General features: G+C 39.3%; 1 long non-coding RNA gene across 1 annotated transcript; it reads right to left on the bottom strand.

Annotated features, from left to right (window-relative positions):
• Nucleotides 1–3,352: 3,352 nt before the first annotated feature.
• On the bottom strand, nt 3,353–25,877 carry LOC129784478 (uncharacterized). Its single transcript, XR_008747231.1, has 2 exons — nt 25,724–25,877; nt 3,353–3,623 (listed from the first exon to the last, which is right to left on the bottom strand). It is a non-coding gene; the product is annotated as an uncharacterized LOC129784478 (long non-coding RNA).
• Between the last annotated feature and the right edge of the window lie 289 nt (nt 25,878–26,166).

Raw genomic sequence — 26,166 nt, 5'->3', positions numbered from 1 at the left:
CATGGTAGCCATGGCAATGGCCAATTCAGCTTCTAATATACACTATAAGGAAAAAGATATTTTTTCTTTACCCTGCCACCTACTGTCTTTTGTCTTAGACTAAGGTTGTCATTTATGTTTTCCATGGATCCACCTTTTCCTTCTGTTTGTACAATGCCTATGACAGGGACGTCTAAATTGTAAAGGGTCCTCTTAGGTATGCAAGATTGCCTCTAGAAGATTGATAACAATTATATAGCCAGTCTTTCAAAGAAGGAAGATTATACTTGTTATCAGGCTGCATAAATAAAATAATGGAATTGCACCTGCTGTCCCTATATTGTATAAAATGTCTAAAATAGCCATTATTTTCTTATTAATATATGTAAAGTTATACATGTAGTAACATTCCAAATCTTTCCAAAAGCAGTGAGATCCTACATTAATTTTCTTTGTGATGTCAACACTAGCAGCAGTGCTTCTTAATTATTTGAATATACAATTAAGAAAATGGTGTGTAACTTCAAATTGGCAATGTATAGAATAAAACATATCTTCACCCTGAAGGGACTGAGTTAAGCTTCCTTAAAGCAACATCTTTCAAGGCTGCCCAAGATTTTCTTTCTCCATTTCTCTCATTGTTCTGGCTAATATAACTGCACACCTAGCCATACGGGTAGCGTAAACTTTTTCAAATATCTCGTTGTGCACAGCTGAGAAAGAGAATTTGGAAAAAGTCAAATTATGATGCTAGTCCTTTCCTTTCCAGGGAACCAAGCCCAGGCTTTGGCTCTGAAGTTAAAGCTCTTAGAAAGGCAGGGGTAAAGCATAGAGTTAGAGTTCATGTTTAGTTCTCCATTTCCCTACACTCTCAACTCCACTAGTATGCTTTCATTGTCACCAAGTTTATATATAAAAAAAATAATCCTGAAATTTCTGCCAACCAATGATAATGAATGTCAGTATTTTGATAGATGAAGCAGCTGGTATGTCCTACTAATATTTCAATTAGCACTATGAATGCTAACTATAAATATTTATGCGCACTTTGGGAATTTACAGTTGGAAGGCTTGGCTGGAGAAGGATTGGAAGTGCTAGTATTTTTTCTGACATGGGCTGAATACCTCTTGAAGCAGTAGGTGGACAGGATGCTGTATAGATACTACCCAGGCATGTGCTATTACAGACAGGATCCCAGCATTGGCTGTAGCTAGGATTTGGTATTGATTCCCATTTTAGCCCCTCTTCTTGGTTGCTTATAACTTTTCAAAGCTGTAAGCACTCATAAGTGCTCTGTCTATGACTATTTGGAGAATAAATATGGTTTTGGAGAATTCAGACAAAAACTGTTTGTAGAAAAGCTGGCCCCCTCACAGAAGTTAATGCATTTCAGGGGCTGAAAATTTCTAGTGCCCCAAGCAGGAACGTGGGGGAGCCAGAAAGCTCCATTTGTATGTGTCAAACCTTTGCCCAAAATGCAGTTCAAAAATTTACTTGGCATAGGATCAGTAGAGGTTTATTAAAATTCAGTTTCTAAATGCCCTACGATTTCAATAATAATATGCATACTCTGGCATGTGTGAGTAAACTGAGAGTCTGCAGGTAGGTGAAAACTGAGAGGAAGAGAAGAGGTGAAGGAACGAAAATGGGACTGAGTGGGAAAGGGTGCAATTTACTGACAAGGTATGAACAAGACTGTGAAAAGATCCAGAGTCAGCAGCATGTGGGAGACTGAACTCAAGGCAGAAACCAGCCTGAGAGAGAGCCTGAAACTGGAGACTGGGATCATCTGGGGGAAGAGACCAAAGCAGCCACACTTCCTGGGGAAGCTTCACCTTTGACTTTCCCATCCCCCGTGTTGTGAGTTAAATATATGGCATAGCAATGACACATGGGTCTTTGATCAACCCAGGAAAGTGATGGGCTTGAATCCACGTTTTTTTTGTTTGGATTTTTTTCCCCTTTTACCAAAAGAGTCACGTAGCTATTTCACTCTACCTTAGAAACAGAACTAGAAGAAGAGATCACTCCTGCCATTGCCTTGCTCTTCCCATCAATCCCCATATCTAATGGTGAATGCTGCTCCCTGTTCTGTTTCTGCTAGATTGGCAGTCTGGCCATGTAAAGAAGCACATGACTTTTATATCCTGAAAACTGATGCAGAGGTGCTAGAAATACTGTCATAATTGTTTGAAGAAAACTGTTAGCCTTTCCAGAAGGAGAGGAGAACAGCAGGAGGTTTTTTTTTTTAATGTAGGTTTAATTATAATAGCCAAGCAGCTCAGCACCATCAGAGCATAAGTTGCAGCTCCCTGTTTATGATACACCTGCCAGGAGGAATTTCGGATTCCTTAAGATATGTGTCTAATAACCAGTGTCAGTCCCTAAAGGCACAGGCCTTCTGCTCCATATCCTTTTCCACTTCAACTTGTTCATTTTTTATTGAACTATGAAAACACATAGCAACAAATCCTTTAAAATTAATAACTTACACAATGAAGTAAGATTAATGAAAAGCTTTCTAAAACAGCTCAATCAGTGACAAGGCTAAATGCTGCAGTTCACAAGTTCTGAACTTGGAAATTCACAAAATAAATCATTTCTGTTTACTCACGCTGGGTTTATGCAACTCAGTAACAGTAACCTTCAATGTATGTGCAAAGATTCAATGGAATCAGAACAAAAGAGCCAACAGATGGCACTGCATGTAATTCTTTAAGTGTTCGCTATTTTTTTTTTCCCATTAAATTATCTAATTTTTCAGGGCTATTTGTGAATGCATCAACAATACTCAACTTAGTATGTGATACAATGTTTTTTCATGCCCGTGAGTAGCATGTCTAAAATTTTCAAGGCCAGTTTTAGCATAGCTATAATAGCTTGAATGGAGTCTCAAAATATTTTATATCTGGAAGCTGCCTTTTTTTTTTTTTTTCTTTCTGCTTTTTCACTGACTATCAAGATTACTGCAGGAACACCTCCCCGGCATGTTATTGTAGAACGTCTGGTGGGTGTGCAACAGTCTTCAGCTGTGGCTATTATTTTAGGAGTGCTGGACAGCAGTTTTGGACTACATTATTGACTGTGTGCCAGTCTTCAAATCTGGTGCTAAACTTAGATGCCTGTTGTCAGTGGTACTATTTCCTTGAGTATCACTTGCAGGATTAGGTATTATATGCATGACATTACACAAATTACACGGTTTTGGCAAAGCTGAGAGTAAGAACTCTGGAACTACGCTCTGAGATCCTACAGTGGGCTTTGCTTAGTTTTAACCCTACTCTAAACCACAAGGAACATGTTCTACCAAGATACCAGTGGTGCAAGTCACAGCTTAGAAGCAGTATCAGGCAAAACTCTCCAAAACAAATGGCAGTTTTATAGTATTTTAACTATAGCTCTAAGGGAAAAAAAGGAAGGTTGGAAATGGATGATTCCTCCCACAGAACTTTTCTGGCAACACTACATCTCCTGGAGACCATAGTACAGAAAGAAAGCCAGGGTAGAGTTGTAAACTGGTTGCTTTTTCCTGTTTTTCTTTTCATCAGCACTTGCTAGGTTCTCTGGTTCCATGTCCTCAGGTTCTCACTCTCTTCTTTTCAAAAATGAAGTGTTCTCCTCAAATACAGAAATTAAGATCCACCTATGGACAAAAAGTATCCTTACTCAGAGGTCATTGATGGAGCTGTAATGTCTCTTCGACAGTAACAAAATATATGAAAAACTTCAGGTCTTTTGTCTCTAGTTTTCTCATGCCAAAAAGTTCAGCTGTCCACTTCCACATATGCTCTCTTGAAACCTGCTTTTCTCTTCCAGGTAGTGTAGTCACTAGTACATACTTAAACACCTTCTCCACTTGGAGTAAAACACTCTGGGTTTTGATGCTGTTGTTATTATTTAGATATTGCAATGGTAGTATATCTAATATCTAAGAGAGATATTCCTGGGAGGATGTATTTAAACAAAAATTATTATTAAAAAAGTAAATCCATTTTTAGACATCTAAATGAGATACCTAATTTCCAGGAGTACAAAGATAAAATTAAGCGGTTTTGAGCCCTCCTGGAAATCAGGCCAATACTTTCGTTTAGGCATCTAAAAACTTAAAAAGGACCTTAACTGCAGATGTTTCCAGTTGATAGCGCTGGGCCCACATTTTCTCCCTGAAGCTGGAGATGTGGAGGATAAAAGGCAAACACTCAGAGGATGGGAAAGAGAAATACATATTTTTCTGTCATTCTAGTGATACCGCTGTTGCATTTTCCTACCTGTTGATATCGTTACTGTAACACAAGTATACTTTGTTGTCTGTTCCCCAGGGAAAGAGACCCCTAACATCACCCCTTGTGCCATGAGGCCATACAACTCAGCTGCCAGTGTCCCTGTGGGAGTGGAAGAAGAGCCCCAAGGAAAACTACAGCTTATTTTGCACAAGCCAGCAGACCTGCAGTTGCAAATCTGAAGAGCACTTCGTTACCCTCCTAAATCAAATAGTATTTAGGGATACTAAATCTGAATCTATTGATACTAAATCTGAACATATTGATGCAAACAGCTGTTTGGGAAAAGAAATAGATGATTGTGTGATAAATATCACAAAAATCCTAAAGCTGTTCTCTGATCAAATTTAGCAATCAAAATCTAAGCTTCCCCTACTTAAATACAGACTGCTGTTTAACAAAGCCAGCACTAAGCTTCTGCTGAGCAGGAAGATGCTGCTGCAGTGCACCAGTACCAGCAGCAGTGCATGGCAGGGGGCAGGGGCCACACGGGCCCTTCCAGGGGCAGTGCAGCCTGTGCCAGTACAAGGGTGAAGGGACCACTGGGAAGAAGCAGCCTTCAACAGACCTGGGCCCGTGTTGTCTCTTTGGGACCCACTGGCCCACCTGGTGCAGAGCCACTGGGGATGCTTGAACCTGGTCCGAGTGGGCATTGGGTGCTGTGCAAATATATTCCTCTGATTAGTACTGCTGAACCCATTTTGTGTCAGAGATGAACAGTGAGAAACCAAGCACTGGGGCTGAGCATGATGAGGGTGGGACGGGGGCTGCAGACCCACTGGGAGACTTGGTGCCCCATGGGGCTTGGCAGGGGCTGCTAAGGTCCCCAAAACATCCCCTGGCTTTTTTGACAATATTTGCAGGATGGGGAAGTGAGAATCTGGGGAGGGGCTGGAGTGAGAAGTGGAAGAAGTGAGAGGTGGAGAGAAAGCAAATGATTGCAGGTGTGTGGGAGCTTCAATGAGAGCAGAAATCAGAGCAAAGCCTGTACAGGTGTGGAATCAGAGGGGGTGAAGCATTACAGTGCAGAGATGGAGGAGAAATGAGGAGTGGCCTGAATGCCTGTGCATCTCTTGTGGTGAACAACAACAAATTTTAACAAGACATTTTAGCTACTGCAGGAGCATGAGCTCAAGGATCAAAAGCAAAAAACTGCCATTTTGCACGGTTAATAAGTTAACCCCGGCAGCTGACACCACAGCACAGTGTTCGGAGATGGAGCACGCAGGAAAATGTCAAAGACGGCAATGCCAGGGGTCCACCGGAGATGCTGGAACTGCTCAGTTGTGCCTGCACTCGTGTTACCTTATTCATTTGGGAAGTGGTAATGAGAAGACATTTACTTAAAGGCCGATATTTAAAATAACAACCACCAGTTTTACAAGCATTGACTTGTACTAGTTAATAACTGTGCCAGGAAAATGGAAGGTATTTTTAACAGCCAGCTCCTCAATCTGAAAGCCTTGACATGCGAATGAGCTACTCCTAGAATAACAAGATACCAGAAGGTGATGGCTAAATTCAAAATTGCACCAGTGTGGCTTTAGATTGGCTTAAAATATATTTAATTAAATCAAGAAAAACCTCTATTTCTTCCAATTTATCCAAAGGTCCTATAGACTTAATCTGAACTGCTTCAAATCCATGTGAACCTGCTTTAAATACAATTAAGAAACACTTGCAGGTCAGCTAGGTCTTGCGTCTGTCAGTGGCAGAAGCACACAAATGAACCCATGAGGTGCTCGTGACCAGAGGTAAGTCAGGTAAATGGGAATGGTTTTCCTTGTTAAGTAAGGTGGCTGTCTGCGTGCTTATTCTGGCTGGGAAGATCGCGCTCAGGACTCTGAAAATGAGGCAAAGGTGCAGAGATCTGCATGTGCGTGATGCCTGCTTTTGTATGCTGACGGCTTTTAGTGGTAGCCATATTCAAAATAGACAGACTTTTTGCACAGCAAAAAAGCAGTAAAGGAGAGTTGAAGAAAATTGTCTTTTTTTTTCATTTTGTTGACTTTTTCTCACATAGCATTTTCCATGACTGTTTAAGTCTGTGCGAAAAAACAGACTCTCCTTATTAAAAATATGTGTGTTTCTGAAGGGATACACATATCCAATATAACCTTCATTACGATGCTTCTAATTAACCAGTCTGCTTCACAATAAAGTATCTAGCTGTCACCAAAATCAACACTTTTCAGTTATTAATAGATTAAGGAAAGAATGTTAATTTCTTCAAGCTCCATTTCATTTGGTCTTATTACATCGCAAGCCAGATGGTAGCAGGGCCAGACCTGTCAGCAGGCACTGGGAGGAAGAATACACTCACCGAGTGCCAGGCTGCAACACACGCAGCATCTGAAAACCTGTACTCTGGGGTGGCTGCTTACAATTCCAGGGAATTATTCTGCAGAGAGCAGAAGAAATCACAGATCAATCTATTTTTGTTTGATTTTTGTCACCTCTCCCCCTATGGTACCCAACATAATCTCCAAAATAATGGTGGTGTGTGCCTCCAGCTGTGAAGGAAGTAGCTTTCTATTCGTTTTAGGTGGCCAACTAATTGCCTTTTTCCTTATGCTGATGGATTTTACCGTTTCTTCTGAATTGGCTGAGGTGGTGCCAAGTTGGAAGAGATGCTGCTGTCTCCATCCAATTTGCTAGAGACTTTCTTCCTGCAGTATAAGTCTTAGGACTAAGAGAAAAGCACTTTGTCACGCTGATCAGTCAAAATGTGTGGTGCATTCCCAGGCTCCCATGGCAGTAAAACCCAGAAAGAGAAGTTCACCTCCATTTACAGCCTGGGTAAAAAGGCTCTCATGCTGAAATTTTAAGAGGGTTTTTTTTTTTTCCTTCTCTTGGAAATAAATCAAAGGATTAGAGATTTTGAAAGAAAATCACCATTAAAACTTCTGAAAAAAATAAGACAATCTGTTTTTCACAAAAATTCTCCAAGATTTTTACTTTTAATCAGAAAAAAATAAAATAATTCAATTTGACCTGAAACTAAAATTTGAGAAAGATTTTCTCAGGTTCTTTTAGCTCTCCTTGAAATTATACAGGGAAGATAGTTCAAACTGACACGACATTAGGTCAGGTTATCTTTCCACAAAGAAGCAGAACTAAACATACCGAGGAGGACATTCTGGAAATGTGTTCTTAAAATTTTCATTGGGAATTCTGCTGTCTCTCTGAGTAGCCCTTAACAGTAATTTTCTATTATTGTAACTAGCAAGTTTTTCCTAAAGTCAAACGTAAATCTTTGCTGCAAATTAAGCCAATGTCATCTTATCCTTCCCCATGCTAAACAATTGATTTATTTATCCCTTTTAGCATCCATTTTGTGTATTGCAAGACTCTTAATGTTTCCCTGCCCTAAAAGTTGTGTTCTGTGTATCAAAAGGATGCCTTATTTACAACAAGTTTAAATTTTCTAAGTTTCTTTTCATTCTTGTTCCTCTATCCTGGATTATCCTCAATCAATTTTTGGGCACTTCCCAGTTTACCAGTGCATCCATGACTGATTTTTTCAACTTGTTCACTGTTGGAAAACAAACATTTAAAGTAGACTGGAATGTTTACTTTTGAAAGAGAGAGAAAGAATGGTGAACATTTCCCACAAAAAGCAATTTTTCATTCTTTTATAGAAAATGCCCTTGGATTAAAACATTTTACCATTGCAAAACTATTATTTAATTAAACCCCTAAGTGTAAACAGAAATGGCAATTATATTTTTTTTAATTACAGTTAAAAGGCTCTGAATGGGAGTAGGACACAAATATACCACAGCATGGGGAGACCTATGAAAAAAAAATCACCTGTTCTGGTCCTCCTTGGTTTTGCCCCTTGTTTTGCTCTGGGGAGGCCAAGCTGCAATTTCCTTGTCTGTCCTAAGGACAAGAAGAGCAGCCTGTGGGAGTGGGGTGATGCAGGCAGGACCTCACTGGCCCCATCCTGCCACAGCCTGCAGCCCGGAGATGGAGCAGCTGACTGCTGCAAGTTGGTGAACTGGTAACGGTGAAACTAATGGCAGACAGATAAAAACGATCTGCTGGCTCTAATTATAGAGTCGGGTTATAGAGTTTAAATATAAAAGGCTTTCACACAAACTCATGTGTATGATAGCTGTATGTAATTAGATATTGTAGAAGACATAGATTAATAGTAATGAAGGCCATTTTAGAAAGGCCAGCTAAAATTACCCAGAAAATGAATTGAGAGAGGAAGAATAGAGGCAGTGATAGGAAATTTATCAGAAAAAGTCCTGTCCTTCATCTGAATTACACAGGGGGGGGAAGGGGTGGGGGGGTGGGGAAGTGGGGAGCAAGTAGCACTATAAAAATGGTAATCTACCAAGATTAAGATAATAAATCCTATAGTTTTTAGGAAATAAAATGAGTTCCAGCTGGTATCATACATAGCAAAAAAGAACTATTTATGCCACTATGTACAAAAAGAAGTTGCTCCTACAACTTTGTTTTGGCCTTCGCCAAACTATGTTTTCTCATCAAAGCAGGATATGCCAAGTTTAAGACCCAGACTGCTGTTTTTGTTAAAGTTGAATTTATTTCAGTGACTTACATACTTCCTTGGTGAACAGTCTGTAGGTAGAGAAAGGATGGAAGAGCAAATGGAAAAAAGGCCAGACCTTTCCTAGCCCTCTCAGTCTTTGCTGCAGGGTCATGGGGCTGGAAAGCTCCCCAAGGCTCATGTGGTCTGTTCATCATCCCTAAGGAAAAATCAGTGATAACCATGCCCTTCGTGAGAAAAGATAGTTTAATCTGTTTAATGTGTTCTGAGGGAACTCCAATAATGGAGGTGTTGCAGATTTCCCTGCCAATCTATTCTTATCTATTTTTAGGTACACACATATGTGATATATATTTTAGCATGGGATAAAACTTTCTTGCAGCAATTAAATCTCATTATTTCTTTTCCAATTTACTCCTGTATAGATTTCTCCCTTACTCGCTGCAGTTGTGTTGAGACTGTTATCATTTATTCCCTCATTGTCTGGGTTAGACAGCTCTTGTTCATTTGCTCTTGCCTCATACATCACATTTTCTAGAGCTTGATCATCCTTGACACTCAGCTTGTGATCCATGTCTAACATTGGCTTGAACTTTTTCTTCTCAGGGATGTATTTATTTGAAGTGCAAGCCAGGGTGGTGAGGCTAGTTCAATCAGGACTTTTGCCTTGGGAGATCTGAGTTATGTCTAAAATCAGGGTAGACTGAATTCCTTCCCTGTATCAAGTTGCTCATCCTCTAAATGCTTCATTTCCTTAAAAAATGGTACCCTGATTTACCTTTGCTCCTACAGGGCAAGCTAAGAAGAAAACCATGAATAAACGCGTAATATCTGCTACAAAAACATCCCCCATTGCTCAACCAGTTTGCTGCCCCTTATTTATGTGAGAGGGACAGTGGAATCCAGGGATGGACAGGTACAGAGGTGAGTCACGGTGCTGCATTAGCCTTACTTTTTCTCTCCCATGGCAAGTTTACAGCCAATTAATATTACCTCCCAAACAAACATCATTTAGTGGGATATCTTACGTCTAGCATCTCAGTTTAATAGTATCAACAATGAAAAAGTTCTGTATTTAAGGTTCTCCATTTCAAAAGGGATAATTTTAACTGTGGGAACTAAAGATGTCAAAATAACTGAAAAACAACAGAACTGGTATGTAAGAGGAGGGTCAGATTTCTCTGCATCTCAGAGAAAGAAATGTCCAAAACGTGTATACCAGCCTAGAGGTAAAAAACTTGGAAAGAATGGCTGCAGACCTAACGGCAGACCTGGAGGGAAATACTAGGGCTAAACAAGAAGACTATAAGCAAAGGAAGAAAGAAGTGATCAGTAAGTAAAACTGAGGTGTTAGAAGGTATTGAAATAGAACAAGACTCTCTGGAACATGAAACTGAGTTAGAACTGCCAAAGAAACTGGGGAAAAAAACCCACCAAAAGAGTAAAGGATTTATATAATAAAAAAAATAAAAGAAGTTGGCTGCAATGCATTACGAGTGGGAGAGAACAATTAAAGATAGATTTGGTATGGCCTAAAGACTGATGAATGCAAGTCATCAGTTTTCATTAAGATATACCAAAAGCCTTTCCAACATTTTGAGAAAATAAATTGTAGAAAAAGACTTTTGACCAGCTCATAAAACCAAGGATTATATCAGAAGACTAGAGACCAGCAAATATGGTATCTGTTTTTAGGAAAGGGAGGACAGAAGAAAAGTAATCCCAGCAATGATGCTACAGTTCATAATCATCCCAGAGTACTGGATGTCTGGAGTTTTCAAGAACAAGGTGTGAGAATGGTGTTATCAAGGACTCAGAGGTAAACAGATGAGGATTTATCAGGCCAGGAGAGAGAAATTAAGGGATCCTGTGTCCTTCCTCCCAGAAGCACTGGCTGGTGTTACACAGGTGGTGCAGTTGCTGGAAAGTGGGAAGTGGTGGAAGAGCTCTTGGCTATACAAAGGCATCATCCAGAACACGGCTGCTTTCACTCTTGTAGAAAGAAGATAGGATAAAAGTCACCATAAGATTGCCAATTTTTTTCTGATATCCTAAAACCAGATCCCATGAGAATAACCCATCGTCTTCCCTCAACAACTTATTTTTCCATACAAATGACTTGCAGGCAGTCTAATCCATCTGATCTTCAGTAAAGCACCACAGAAGCAACTGTATAGAACGGTGCTGGTAACAGCAGGACTTTAAGGAACATAGGAAACGAAGCAAATAGGAGACGGCAAAAGTTAATCTTGAGGGAAGAAGTATGATACTTGAGGGACCTTTAGGATCACCTGCAGCATGGATCTTGCTTAATATTTTCTTAATGACCCTGATATGAAAAAGAGGAGTATGTTGATGACATTTTCTGATGACGTGAAAGTAAAAAGAATTGTCAATGCAGGGAGGGTCATGAGGACCTTGAAGACTAGAGTTTAAGAACTGCCATGAAATTAATCATATACATGGCAAAATCATGCACTTATAAGCTAAAACAATTTTTTTTCCCCCTAGAGGTTAAGTTTTGAAAAATGTGGAAAGTGTGACAGATTTGGAAATCATTGAGGAAGAGGAAGGCGTGGGTATTGCAGATGATCACAAATTCTATAGAAGTGTCTGTGGCAATGGACCTGTGGGGAAAAGGGCTAACTGGCTTAAAACATATTCAGGAGAATCAGGGAGACATCAACATCCATCCAGGCACTGGCAAGACATGATCTGGAACACTACGGTGGCTGTTGGTGACTTCTGTGCAGGAGCAATGACGGAACATATGACAGATACGGAGAAAGACTACTAAGGAGACAGCTAGGGATTAAAAGCCTGAGACCTGAAGCATTTGATTTGCTGCGTCCTGCAACATCTAGGTTGAGATGGAATGTGATCACTCTCTATGGGTACAACATGGAAAGAAGAAATCAGGAAAAAAAAAAGAGCTCTTTAAGTTAACAGGCATTATCAGTCTATGAACAATATTGAGCTGGGGATAAACTCAGGCTGGACACTAGTGGGGTCAGCTGCCATCAGAAAATTATGCTCTTGAATTGCCTTCCTGCAGAAACAGCAGGAAAGAAACGCAACCAACCTCTAAGACATTTTAAGATGAAATGAGATAGTTTTATGAAAACAATTACATGATATAGCTGACTGAGCAGCGAGAAGGACTTTTGTAATTAAGGAGGACACTTCCAATCCTTCTCATCTATCTGTATGTGGATCAGCATTCACTTTGTGGATTAATCAAGCATTTTCATTTCTAATACCAAACAAGATGAAAACAATATAATGCCAAAATAATTCTGAGGGTTCTCATAAACAGCCCAAGGCTTTTCCCCATAAAATTATGAAGAAAAATTTAGCTGGTCATCATTTCTTTCCTTTAGGCTACTGCATAGTCATGGAGTTTGCACTTTTGATGCTTAATATACTCACTTCAAATGCAGCACATAATAGTGACTTGCAAATTAGCAAATTTGTAACAGCCTGACATCTTTAAGAGGCAGTGCTAAGTCTCCACAGCTGTGCAAGTGTGCTCCATATTGTGGCCTGCAGATCCCACCCTCTGATATCCAGAGTGGAGAGGCTCCTAGAGCTCTATGTGACTCCTTCCTTTCCTGCTTGTATGAGTTCCCTACTAAAGGTACTGCCTGGGTACGGGTAGAGGGTGCATGTGGATACGCGGGTTAGGGAGCAGCTGTGTCTCCCAGTTTAGATTTATATGATGATGGAAAGGAAGGACAACCTGAGTGGTAACCTGGGTCTGGAAGGATTTCATGCAATTCCTCTATTGCATACCTTCTCTTTGACCTTGGCCAAGTTTCCTCAGCTGAATTTCTGTAAAATGAACGTGGAAATTGCCCTAGCTTATAGGATAAGGGCTAGAGAAAAAGCACATCTATGGTCACAGGAAGGGGGACTTCTTTTAATACAAGGGGGTAAGTAATGCATACAGTTGAGTTTCATGTACACAAGTGTCTCAGTGCTAGGCAGAAAGATTTGATTTGTCAATAAATGCCTGATAATTTAATTCTTTATTGAAATATAATAAGAACGCAATGAAGGATAAAATTTTTGTTCCAGAAAAGGTAGCACGAGTTTGTCTATTCACGGGAATGAGTTAGAGGATTTAACTCTAAATTTAAAGAAAACTTTTTACAAAACCCAGACTAGTTATAAAGTCTAGATTACCTGTGTAAGTTCACTAAAGTTTAAACTACTCTGGCTTTGCCCAGGCTAATCACAAGTCTATAATACCCCTCAGTTCTGCAAGGAGCACTTGACTAAAACGTTCTCAGAAAAGGGTTATCCCTCTGACTTTTCATGGGGAAGGTCAAAGCGGGATGCAAACCTTTAGAAATTCAGTGTGAAGTCCTTGGAAGTTACTTGTCCTTTCCTATTGGTTTCACATGCTTATGAGCAGCTGCTGCCATCTGAGCCCTAGTGCACTGGGAGCACTGGAAAGCTGCGGGGCATCACAGAAAATACGCTTAGGCAGCTCTGTAGAGAACCCTGGTGCTGAAGAGTGAGGTCTGATTGCTTTATTCTGGCATGGCCTTCCTATATAAATAGGTTTTTTTTCTTCCCATCCCTTGGTCCTGAATTTGCTCCTCAGGAGTCCCTCAGGATGCTGACTGGTGACAGACAAGCACGTCTGCCCCGAACGTGTTGCCCCCAGGGCACCACCACAGCCCAGAGTCCTTCGGCAAAGTCAGCTCTGCTGTTCACAGTTGTTTTCCTTTCCTGCAAAGATTGACTGTGAATCTTAATAACTTGCCTGAGACAGAAGAGGATTCTCAGTCTTTCTTCCTCAAGTCAATGCCAGCGTGCCTGTTAATATGGGGTAAGCTCAACTACAAATCAGCTGTTTTTCCAAGCTAAAGTAAAACAAAGGATTTCAAAGGCATTGCATGCAGGTTGATAGAGAAAATCCTTTTTGTATTTGCCTCTCAACATTTAAATCTTTCATCTATTCCCTAACCCATCCTCTCATTTTGTGATCTGTGAGAAACAAAAGGCACTGGAGACGTTGTTTCCTTGTCTCTCATCTCACCTCCCTTTTCTTTAACTCCTAGCAAAACTGCAAGAAAGATAGCACAAGAAGTATTTTTCATTTATTTTGCAATTTTGCTTCAAACACATGATGGGCTTTGCTGAGAGCATTAGACATCATCTCTGACATGAATGGGTTAAGATGAGGGGAAGAAAGATATAAAATGCAACTGAAAGGAACCAGCTGATAAGGGCATGCAACTCAGTAACTAACAAGTTTGGTAAAGATTTGCCTTTATGGTAGCTGCAAAAATGAGGTCAAGTGCTGTGCTCTTTAATCTGCCTCAGCAACACAGTCACCACTAGCTCCAAACAATACTAGTGGGATCCTCATCAAAATATACAGACTTATTCTGAGATTTTGAGTTTTCTTGTGCTGTTTCAGCAGGCAGGTATTTCAGATGGGCTCACATAGCCAAAAACACTGGGGGGGTGGGGAGTACCGTTCACATGTAAAAGGTTAAAATACCACTCTAGTAGTAAAGCACATATTAAATAGTTTCAAGGATTGATCTCCTAAAATGCTTGTGCATGGATTATTAACAATGGTGACTGGGCTTTGCTTCTACAAGAACTTCCTCACGGATCATTGCTTACTTACTGCTTAATGATTTCATCCATGATTACACAAAAAATCGCTGCTAAAAACACCGGTGTTGATACAAATGCCAGTGGAATGGTAAACAGCAATGAGACAGGATAGCCAGGCATTTTAATTAATAAAAAAGTATACACAGCCATGTGTGTGGAACAGACAACTGTTGAAGGAGAGATGGGAACATAAGACTTCCTGGTAAGGCTGTAACTTGCCATGCTGAGACAGGCTGTGCTGTCCAAGCACTCTTCTGCACCTCCCAGTCTTCTTTGTTGTTGTTGTTGTTGCAATGCAACAGCACAGCTTCAGGGGACCAAAATTTCAAATTAGACTACAATCAGAAGAGCAGTTTCTAAAAAAAACCCCTGAAAATATGAATTTGAACCTACCACGTTGACCAAAAGTTAATCTTCTGCTTCCAGTGGGAGTGTCTGAGCACCAGGCTGTTGTGGAAGAGGAAGGTACCTTCTTCTTCAGCCTTAACTTGGGAGCCTTTTTGGGGGTCCAAAGTCAGAGAGGCTGAGTCGGAAAGGGCAAATATCTTCTCTTACAGAGGGGACATTGACTAAGAGAAGAGTGTTGATTTTGATGTTGGACCTAATATGAGCAGAATAATCAGGAAAATCTGCATTCAGTCCTGATATCCACATACTTATAAATTGATTTGAAAGAGAACACAGAGAGGAATGATACAGCAATTTGAAAGCTGGAGAAAACACTTGCAGAACGTCTTTGCATCCAGCTACAAGTAAGAACCCTAAAGTACACTGACTACAATATATAAATATATCTTTACAAACAGACGGTGCTGCATATTAAAAGATTAGTTAAGAGCTAGTAGCTCCTTTTAGCTATATGCTCTGTCAGTTTATAAAAGTAGGTGTAATGTTCTAAACTACAAGATACAGTATAATTTCTCCAGGACTAGCACTAGTACTGCTATGAAATTACCATTCCTCTTCTGGCTCTACAACCCTTTTCTGACCAAGACTATTTGTTTCTTGTTGGTCATTTGGGTGGGTTTGAATTGAGTAGTTGAAGTTTTTCCATTCATGCATTTTTCTGGAAGGACTTTTACTTGCTTGAGGTGGCTGATGGTGCCCTGTAACTTACGCTCAAGGAAATTTCATGTCAGTATGAAGTGATGTATATATAATACTTTCAGAGGTTTTCCTGATGTGTGCCACAGAAGCACAGAGGACATCTTTAGATGGCAATGTGTGGCCACCTGGCCTTAGATGACCACTCTGCTAGCCTTAAATAACTCTCCTGAAGCCTTTTTTCTTTTCTCTTGACACCAGCATCCTCTTGTTCTTATCCACATTTTCTGCCAAAATGCTTTCAGGAAATATGAGTGTTTGTATCTTGTGACCCCCTTCAGTTTAGCACAAACTGAATCATGCCGTATAGTTCAGCTGAGTAATAAAATATAATCTGATTGGCAGGAGGTATTACAGTGGGCCACTCATTACAGATCCTCTTTTAACCCAGTTTAACAAGTTGCTCCTGAGAAGTTATTTATTCTAGCTGTCAACATCTTGTTGTTGAGATGACAGCGATCAAATCTCTGTTAGATCCTAATCTTATTCTTCATACTCCACCTTCAAGTATCTGGGAGCCTCATATAAGCAATATCACATTTTTTCAGCAAAATTATTTGACATTGATCATTCACTGAAAGATACAACAATGTATTTTTTAATATCTACAACAATTATGAGCATGAGATAGGGATGGAATAAATAGCAGCCAACAGTGAATCATGAGCATTGAAAGTCTGAATTGTTGCTATGTTGAGCACACTGATCCATATACAAAACAAGAATGTATTTCACAATTATGAAAACTTAGCCATGCGTTCCCAGGTGCATAGATGTCACAGCAGTAAATTATTAGTCGGAGACTTATGCTCTTGTAGTGTCCTGGGGACACCTCACTAGCTAGCAGAGTGCCAGACCCATCTCTGTTACAAAGTTATAAGAATTCTTTTATTATGTCTCTTGATGCTGGGAATTGGGGAGGGAAAAGCTATCTGTCAGATAACTCCACCTCAACATGAACAGTCTTCCAACTTGGGAAAGTCTTGTCCCTAAGTGATGCATTCTATGCTGATTTTATCTTCTGAGTCCCCCAGTCCTAGACACTTGTGCAACTCTGTCGTGCCATGCAATTTGCATTTTACTGGATGGTGAAATTACTTGGAAATTACTTCTATGTATTTGGAGACTACTTTATAATAATATATTAAAGCATAATTAAAGCTTGAAAAATATTTGGAATTTTCTTGAAAGTAAAGTTTAGGATGTTATTTGGAATATGTGAATCATTTTTTTAATTGTGGGAAGCTTAATATTTTAGGCTTAAGACACATTTGAAATAAAACATACCACCTACTGAGTTCAAAATTATTCATTTAATATGTTATCTGTCTCTTGGGCCATTTGTGAATGCTAGAACATCTCATTCCTGCAAGCGAGTCTGAAAGCAAGTTGAATTTCAGATGCGGGTACTTAAAGGTAGTAGTCTTGATTCTCATCCGAGATCACTGAGGCATGTTCTTGTAGTGACAAAAATGTTAAACTCAATAAACAGGGTATTTGTGTCAGAATGGAGACAGCTCGTATAGTCAGAGGTATTTGCAAAAGTGTGAAAATAGAGCCTCTGGTGGGGAAAGAGATGACCTAACCAGCGCTGTTTGTGGCCAGCAGGGCTGGGGTAGTGACTGTCCCCCTGTACTCGGCACTGGTGAGGCTGCACCTTGAACACTGTGTTCAGTTTTGGGCCCCTCACTGCAAGAGGGATGTAGAGGTGCTGGAGCGTGTCCAGAGAAGGGCAACGAAGCTGGTGAAGGGTCTGGAGCACAAGGCTTATGAGGAGCGGCTGAGGGAACTGGGGGTGTTTAGCCTGGAGAGGAGGAGGCTCAGGGGGAGCCTTACTGCTCTCTACAGCTGCCTGGAAGGAGGTTTTGATGAGGACATGTCGGTCTCTTCTCCCAGATAACAAGCAACAGGACAAGAGGAAACAGCCTCCAGTTGTGCCAGGAGAGGTTTAGATTGGGTGTTAGGAAACATTTCTTCATTGAAAGGGTGGTCAGGGATTGGAACAGGCTGCTCAGGGAAGTGGCTGAGTCACCATCCTGGACATGTTTAAAAGATGTGTAGATGTGGCACTTAGGGATACAGTTTAGTGGTGGACTTGGCAGTGCTGGGTGAATGGTTGGGCTCAATGATCTCAAAGGACTTTTCCAACCTAAATGATTCTATGATTCCATCCCTCCCCAGGTTTATGATCAGACACGACGCTGAAAAGACAGTGGATGGCTCGTGACCCTACCGGGCCATGTGAAAGCCCAACCTGATTGAGGCTGGGTGTGGGTTTTATATTTACACAAAAGAGGACTTTAATTTTGTGTGAACTGTTAGGTAAGTTGCTTGTTATTGCTATTGATACTGCACATATCTAGTTGAGGACTGATGAGAAAATGGTGAAACTATTTCTATTTTGTTGCAAGATAGGTAACAACAACCAAGTAGTTAGTTAACATGAGTGCAGAGGTACAGCATATGTTGATTTTATTGCTCATATATTAATTTTGTTATTTAACTAAGCTATTATACAATTCTATTCTTACTATGAAGATTCATTGCTTTTATTCTGTTATATTTTAGAAATTAGCATTATTTAGTGTGAAAGGAAAATGTGTTTTCTGATTCACTTTGCATGGGTTGCTTTTTGCAGGGATCTTAAAAAAGTCTGTATTTCAGTTGTATATGAAAAAAAATCTATATTACTTCTCATCACTCCTCTTATCTCCTCCTCATAACAGCATAGTGTCTCATGGTTTTGCAATATTTTTCCTCTCTCATTAATGAATCAATTTGTCTTCATATTTTGAAATAGTTATTTATGAAAGTGAACAGCCTTGAAATTAACATCAACAAAATGTTATTTCTATGTTTGTTTTACTGGCTTCCTTTGCAATTTCATTGCAGTTTTTGCATAATTAAAAAATAATATTTCTACATTGGTCTGGCCACAGAACAAGAAGAAAGCCTGCCTTTATTTGCCATAGGAATATTTTTGAGAAATATATTGATTTCTTTCATTGCTGGAACTGTAGTTGTACGATGTGGAGCTTTTAATGATGTTTATCTATTTTTGGCATTCCTGCAGAAATTTCTGCATTTCAGAGCAACACATTTCTGCCTAAATGGATGAGGGAGACATTCAGATGGAAAGCTGTTTGTGGAAAGTTGTAGAATTAAAGAAAAAATTTTCCCTTAAAGCCATCTGACTAGTAAAGTTATTTGTCTTACATTTTAATTCTGTGGTATCCAGTAATGCTCAAACTAGATATACTACATTGCAAAAGACTGCCCTGAAAGCAAGCTGTGAAGCAAGCACAATGGGAACTGCCCTGTTGCTCCTACTAGGACGAATCACTGTGCTTCAGAAAATGCATGCCCCAGGGAGGAAACCAGAATGATATGCTCTTGAGAAAAGAAATTCTGGGCCATGGCCCTTGCTCTAAGGATGGCTCATGCATTTAGCATGGACAAGTCATGGGACAGTCCTTTCATTGGTAATCAATGTGTTAAGAACCGTGGAACATTAGTTATAAGTGAGTTAGAAGTATGAAAATAGAGTTTGTTCTGTAGTTATAACGGTGGCCTAGCTGGGTAATCAGGGCTGTGCCTCTGTGCATGCTTCAGCCATTCGTTCCCTGGCTAGTCAGGAACCCCACAGCCAGTCATTTGTCTCAGTAAGGTAACAGGCTGGTTTGAGACAGTGGACTGGTTTGAAATGGGTGCTCAATGTAGCTCCTCCACAGCAAAATGTTTGATTGCACCAGGAATTCTCCAGATGGGAATTTCAGGCAGTGCTGGAGATTCTCCCCAGGCAACAATTTGTATGCTCAAATGTGTTGATTAGCATCCTGGCTGGAGTGTCCTAGAAATGGCCAGGCTGTTTCTGGAGTAGAACAGAAACATGTACATAGATAAGACACTTGGAAATAGTAGAAATTGTTCTTGCAGCTACAGAAATGGTCACATACTATTTTTTTTTTCTTTTTAAAAAAAAAGGTTAATTTAAGAGTTGTTTTGTATCTACTTAAGATAATCATGTGCTGGAGTGGTCACGTAGGACTATGAGCCAACCAGATTAGAAGTGAGCAGAGCAGCAGCTCTGGGAATCTCAACCCACACAAAGACACTGCTGCAAGGACTCCTGCAGCAAAGACTCCTGTCACCACCAGTTGGCAAATGGCAGTCATGTTTGAGAGATCTGATTCCCTATGCAAGTGTTGTTATATACCAAGATGCCACTATATTTATTTATTTTTTACAAACTTTGTTCATGCCTATGCAAAAGCTAGAAAATCAGGATCTTTAGCTGACTGAATTTTTCCATCTCTTTGCTCTACTGTCATTTGGCTTTACCGCATTGGAAAATATTCTGCTCCAACCAGGTTATATGGTAGTCATTCAAATATTTTTTCTGGCTAGTAGGGCTAGAGGTTTGAACTTCTCCAGGGAGTAGGATCTTTCTTCCACCATCTGGGTGAATGCTCTGCTGAACAGGTTCTTCTATAAAAGATGAGTACTTTCTTCTTCTTTGATCATGTTTCCAAACAAAAGTAATCCTTAGTAAATTTTGACATCAGGATTTTTTTTTTAACTCCCAAATACAGATAGATGGAAATAGGTGCCACATGTTTAGGCAGGACAGACCCCCTTCTTGGATTTTACTTCATAAATTCTAAGTTGTACTTTAGGGGTCGAGTGTCTCTTATTTAGTGGTAGGCTTCCAATACGAGTTAGTCATTTACATTCCCTCTACTATCAATAGAAAGAAATACAGAATTCTAGGATTCAATTCATTCTACTTCCAATAGATGTTCCTATTTCTCTCATTGATTACAAAGACATCTTTGGGTAGCTAGATTAGATGCTAACATTTCCTTTGCATATATTGAACATTAGGCAAAACTTGCCCACAGGCTCCAAGGCTGTGTCAGGAAAAGCATTGTGAGCAGGTCAAGGGAGGTGATCCTCCCTCTCTACTCAGCCCTGGTGAGATGCCTCTGCAGTGTGGTGTCCAGCCCTGAGCTCCCCAGTACAAGACAGACATGGACACACCACAGAGTCCAGAAAAGGGCCACAGGAGTGTTGAAGAGCTTGGAGCATCTGATACATGAGGAGAGGCTGGGACCATTCAGCCTTGCAAAGAGAAGGATCTGGGGAGATGCTATCAAAGTGTACAAATACCTGAAGGGAAGGAGTAAAGAGGTTAAGACTACTGAGCCACAGTCCTCTCAGCAGCACTCAGTGACAGGACAAGGGGCAATGGGCACAAATGGAAGTACAAGAAATTCTGCTTAAACATAAGAAAAAAGGCTTTTTTATTCTGTAGGCAGTCAAACACTGGCACAGGCTGCCCAGAGAGATTCTGGCATCTCCATCCCTGGAGTTATTCGAAATCTGACTGGGCTTGGCCCTGAGCAACTTGTAGTTGACCCTGCTTTGAGCGGGAGGTTGGGCTAGAAGATCTCAGAGGTACCTTCCCACCATTCTGTGATTCTGTGGAAATTATTCCAATTCATGGCATTTATATTTAGTCTAATAAACTTTCTTATGTCTTCTTTTGTTTCTTTAAATAACTTTTCCTTACCCTTAAAGAAAGTGCCACATGTTTAGCATAACTTTTCAAGAAATTGTTCTAGTTTCAAGGATTTTTATGATTATCTTAAACTGACCTTCCTATACAATATTACATACAATATGATATATATTATATTGCATGAATAATGCTGAAATTTTTGTCTAATGTTAAAGAAATTTGCCTCATGTCAGAAAAATGTAAGAGGAGCTTGGACTTTTGTTTGTAAATCTGAATGTATGTAACTATAAGTCTTATATCTGAGTAATTGCACTATAAGAGTTAATCTTATATGTTTTTTGTACAGGGCTTTACCTTGAAACCCTTGCTCAGGTGATAGAAGTTTTTTCTAAGTAAAGATTGAGTAGAAAGAACTTTAAACTAAATTCTATACTGTATAAATTTGAAATATTTACCATCCATTTAGAGCATGGATTTCATACTCTGACCTAATTCTTGCCTACAAGTACACCATGAACATACTGAAAAATTGAAAGTTTATCTTTTGATCTCCAACTTGCCTAATTAGGAGACAAGGCTTGATTTCAGTAACAAAAAGAAAACACTCCATAGGAGAAAATTATTTTTTTGTTTTGTTTTCATGTGTGAAGTTAAACCTGTAGAATACCCCTGCAACAAGGTTAATAGCTGAATTAAAATTAGATTTGCCATGTCAAAAAGCTCTCAGAACAGCATCTTTGTAATATTGTACTAAATGGAAGACAAATGAGCAGTATTACTAGTACTAGGAAAATATGGCTTAGAGTTTCTGTCTTTGAACCACAGCAAGTATTTGGCTAACATTCCAGCGAAGTAAATAATGCATCAATAATGTTTGCAATGCTTCCTTAGGTTACTTATGCAAAACAAACAAGAGGTTTACTTAATGTTGGCATAACTATTCACCCTATTAGTTTTGATCAATTGCTTTGTGGTCATGTTCATTAGACAGCCTAATCTGAACTGCAATTAGATTTTATCCTTTTCAAAGGCAAAGCAGAATCCCAAGCCATTAATTAAAGGGTCTGACTACAGTTGGTTACAAGATGGATGTTGCATACCCTTTACTGATGACTCAACTCAGCACAACAGAGCACTTTAGTTTTAAGTGGCAAATACTCTAGCAGTAATTGAATGCAAACTTTTCCTCTGGTGCAGCTGGAGAAAAAGGAAATCATTTCACATGTGGATTCTTGAAGACAGGAAATGCTAATGAGAACCATGTGAATAAGCTAGATTTACCTAGGGCAAACTGCAAGTATGATGAAAATGTTTGAAATAGGGGTGGCTGATTAATATACATTCCTGCACCACTTATCTGCTGTATTATTGCTCTTAGACACTGAACAAATTTAATACTTAGTCTTCAGACCCACTGTATGTAATGCTGCAGTATCCCAATGGCAAAAACCAATTTATGGTACCTGAGAAATCAAAAAGCTCATTACTTTCTTACTACAACTGAAAACTACAGGTCAGCTAGAACATTAATGTGTGTTTCCAGACGGAAGCTCTACCTCTGCAAATATAAGAAAACAGTCTCCAGGTAAATAAATCTAATCTCTTACTTCATGATTCATTACCTCTGCAAATGCTCCCTGATTGTACTCCACAGATGTCCCCCAGCCCTTGCTTCATGGTAGGCTGCTCCTTCATGCTATCCAAAGCATAGGGTTCATATTCCCCTTCCAGACATGAGTAAGTCCGTATTCTTGGTCCCTCTCCTCCCAAAACCACAAAAAGTCTTAGAAGAGTTGCTAATCTTTAAGAAGATCAGATATCATCTGTCCAGACAACAAGCTGCACTCAACCATGCACAAGACCATGTAACACCAAGTACTCCAAAGATTTCCTGTACGACCATGGAAAATTTCCAAGGGAACTTCAGCTGATTTTGAAGGCAGGTAAAACATGGTACTTTAACATATGAGACTCAGGCTTCTGTGGACAAAAGGGCTGCATTTCTCAAACTCCCAGAGGTATGGCAAAGCTTTCACTCCTATGGTAACTGGGGAGAAGCACAAAACATGAGGTGGAAGGTAAAGGTGAAATTTGGATGCAACAACTAAAGTTTTAAAAAGAATAACCACTTGGGTAAAGAGAATATTTTAATTAAAAAGAAAAAAAAAATCAGGATTTTTTTAAAATGCAGGACTCACTGATGCTTTCATCTGGTGTCTATTTGGGTGTCTTTCCCTTTCCATGAGTTTGGATTAATAAGACTTTTACTGAGAAACTTTAAAGAAGAAAAGCTGCTCATTGCCAGTGAAGGAAAAATATATTGCAGACCTTGGCAATAAGGGCCTGCAGCTCTACCAGTCATCTCTGCATGTAGCCAGAGTTGCTAACTCAGCTATAAGTGAGCCAAAGCACACAGAGATTTTTTAATTAGCTTATTGTCCATTATTAATAGGAAACCCACAGAAAATAAAAAAATACAAATTGTAGATAAACACAAAAACCTATTTTTAGTCTGTAAGATATATGAGAAGAAGGTACTTTGCAGCCACAGGGGGTTATCTTCCATTTCTCTGAAGTTTTCATCATAAGTTTACCTACACAGCTGTCTGCTAGGGTATTATCTGCCAGAAATGCTCTCTGCCACTACCTAATCATGTTCTTGCACTAGGCTAAGGGGATGGCAAAGAAAAGCCTTGCAGTTGGCTTGAGGAAGGTTTGTCTGGTGTACACCACCTAAGATAAGACTGAAAAAAAGAGCTGGGTTCTCCTATGATAACCAAACAGAGCAAAAAAAAAAAAAAAAGTCAGAAAAAAATGGGATCCCCATCAAGAAAAGCAACGATACTCAATACAAAATTGAAAGATCATGCCAAGGACAGGCTTTGTTTCAGAGCAACATTACTAGCACGGGGAGTCAGAATTTAATTATTTTTTCTTCTTGTAATGATTTTCATACAGGTATTCAAAGACCATTAAAATTCCTAGGCATCAAACCTCTGGATTGGATCTTTTGGATGGTGAGCAAAACACGGAGCTGAAAGCACTGGGGCAAACCATCATCTTCATTCAGTTGTCTTTGCTGGGTGTTTTCAGCAGGCAGCTGGCGGAGAAATTTATGCCCAGATTTGTATGCAATACATCACTAACGATTAGAGACACTTCAAGGAAATTCACCCATGAATAGGAGGAAAAAAGGAAAAATGCTCCTAGTTTTGCTAGTTGTGGGGACTCTGCAGAATGTGCAACAGAATTAGTAGTGATTTTTTTTTAATAAACAGTTTTCTTGCTGAAAAATGTTCAAACAAAAATATGGGAAAAGGTCTGTATTTTAGCTTACAAAAAGAAAATAATATTTACACAGACAGCACAAAACTTCTAAAGTTACTATTTAAGAAACAGACATGCCAGATTTTCAGTTCAAAATTACTTCTATACTGACATTTAAGTTACTTAAAACACAATTCAGAAGCAAAATGAAGTATTTGAAACTACAGAAATGAAAATTTGACCCACATTATTACTTCATGAAAATTCTCACTATTTTGACTTCTGATATGCATATGGTTTAATTTTTCAACATTTCTGAATTTTTGTAGGACAAAAAAATAGTGTCTCCTTTTTATTCATTGTCTTTTTGAACAAATGATGAAGACACTTATTGGGGTGCTTTGCCTGTGATTAAACATATTCCCTAGAGAAACTGCATCCTACCTGAAAGTTAAGAAAATTAAGCATTTGATCGAATATTCATTGAAATAAATAAGCATTTCCCTATTGATTTTAGTGGGTTATACATCATGCACAACATGAAGGGCTTCACTTTCAGAAATGCAGATGTATAGTTGCATACTTAAACATGCATAGGCAAGTAACTGCAAACTGTTCCACTGATCAAGTGTACAGATTGTCCTTCTAGTCTTACAGACTTCTAGACGTATTTAAAGATTATATGCATATATGTATGTCTATAATGCACATATATGGAAAGGAACATAACATATTTGTATATTTTGGACTGCATCTTCAGGACAAGTATGCTTTTCTACCTTCAAAAGAACACCAAATAAACCCCTACAGATTGGTAACAGCCTAGATTTGTTTGGGGTTTTTGATATATTGCTGTCTACTTGCTCATTAGACAACTTTCCTCTCCCTAATTTATCACTTCAACATCAGATTTAACACAAAGAACCAGCCTGAAAAAGGAAAAAAAAATAATATATACCTATACACTGACCAGTTCACATTAGTGCGAGTGTTAGCAACACCAAGGTGTTTCTATTCATCACCATTTGCTTTGTTGGGGCACCATTAATTTAATTTATAATTTGATTCTTTTCAATTATTTCTTCTTGGGAAGAAGTACAATCAGCATTATTTAGTTAGGATTGTGTTTGCCCAACAGGTTTTATAAAGTCCATTAACAAGAAAACAGTAGGTAGATGTTTGTGCATTGGGTTTAGGTTTTTCCTCCAATATCTGCCTACTTCATGATTTAAAAACATATTTGTTTTTTTATTGTTACAGGAAGCCAACAAATTTACTCATTTAAGGGCAAAAAGTTTAGCAAAATCACATGATTTTTCCATATGAAATTTCCGATTTCAGAGTGACACACTTCTGTTTGGAATAACAGCCAATTTGAAAATCTTCTACCCAGGAATATCGCTGTGTACCTTATTTTTTAGGCTGGAGCTTTGCAGCACTGGGGATTGTGTTGCTGTGGGTCTTGTCTCAATCTTGGAAGCATTGGGAATCCTCAAAGATGTGGGACACATTCTAAACATAAAATAGAAATGGCAAAATTAGCTTAAGTGTTGCACAACATGCTCAGACGCACAGAGTCATTACAGCTAGTAAGTCTGCAAACCTCTCACACCTCTCCTCTTGCCCTCACCTTTCCAAAGAAAAGGCTGAGATAGATGCATATATCCAAGGGACAACTTAGTTGTGTGTACCTAAGTTCAGAGAGGGCTCTTGACTGTAAACCCTAAAGCAGTTCTCTCAGAGTTTCTGCGTTATTCCCTATTGACCAGCTGGGTACGTTAGGCATCATGAATGTAATCCTAGAGTGCTTAACCTCCAGTTGTCTCTGGGAATTGCATTGCTGGACCCTGAC

Source organism: Falco peregrinus, chromosome 5 (assembly GCF_023634155.1).
Source record: "Falco peregrinus isolate bFalPer1 chromosome 5, bFalPer1.pri, whole genome shotgun sequence".
In the NCBI taxonomy this organism is placed as follows: domain Eukaryota; kingdom Metazoa; phylum Chordata; class Aves; order Falconiformes; family Falconidae; genus Falco; species Falco peregrinus.
The sequence above is the reverse complement of the archived record's forward strand: the minus strand, read 5'-3'. Positions and strand labels throughout refer to the sequence as shown.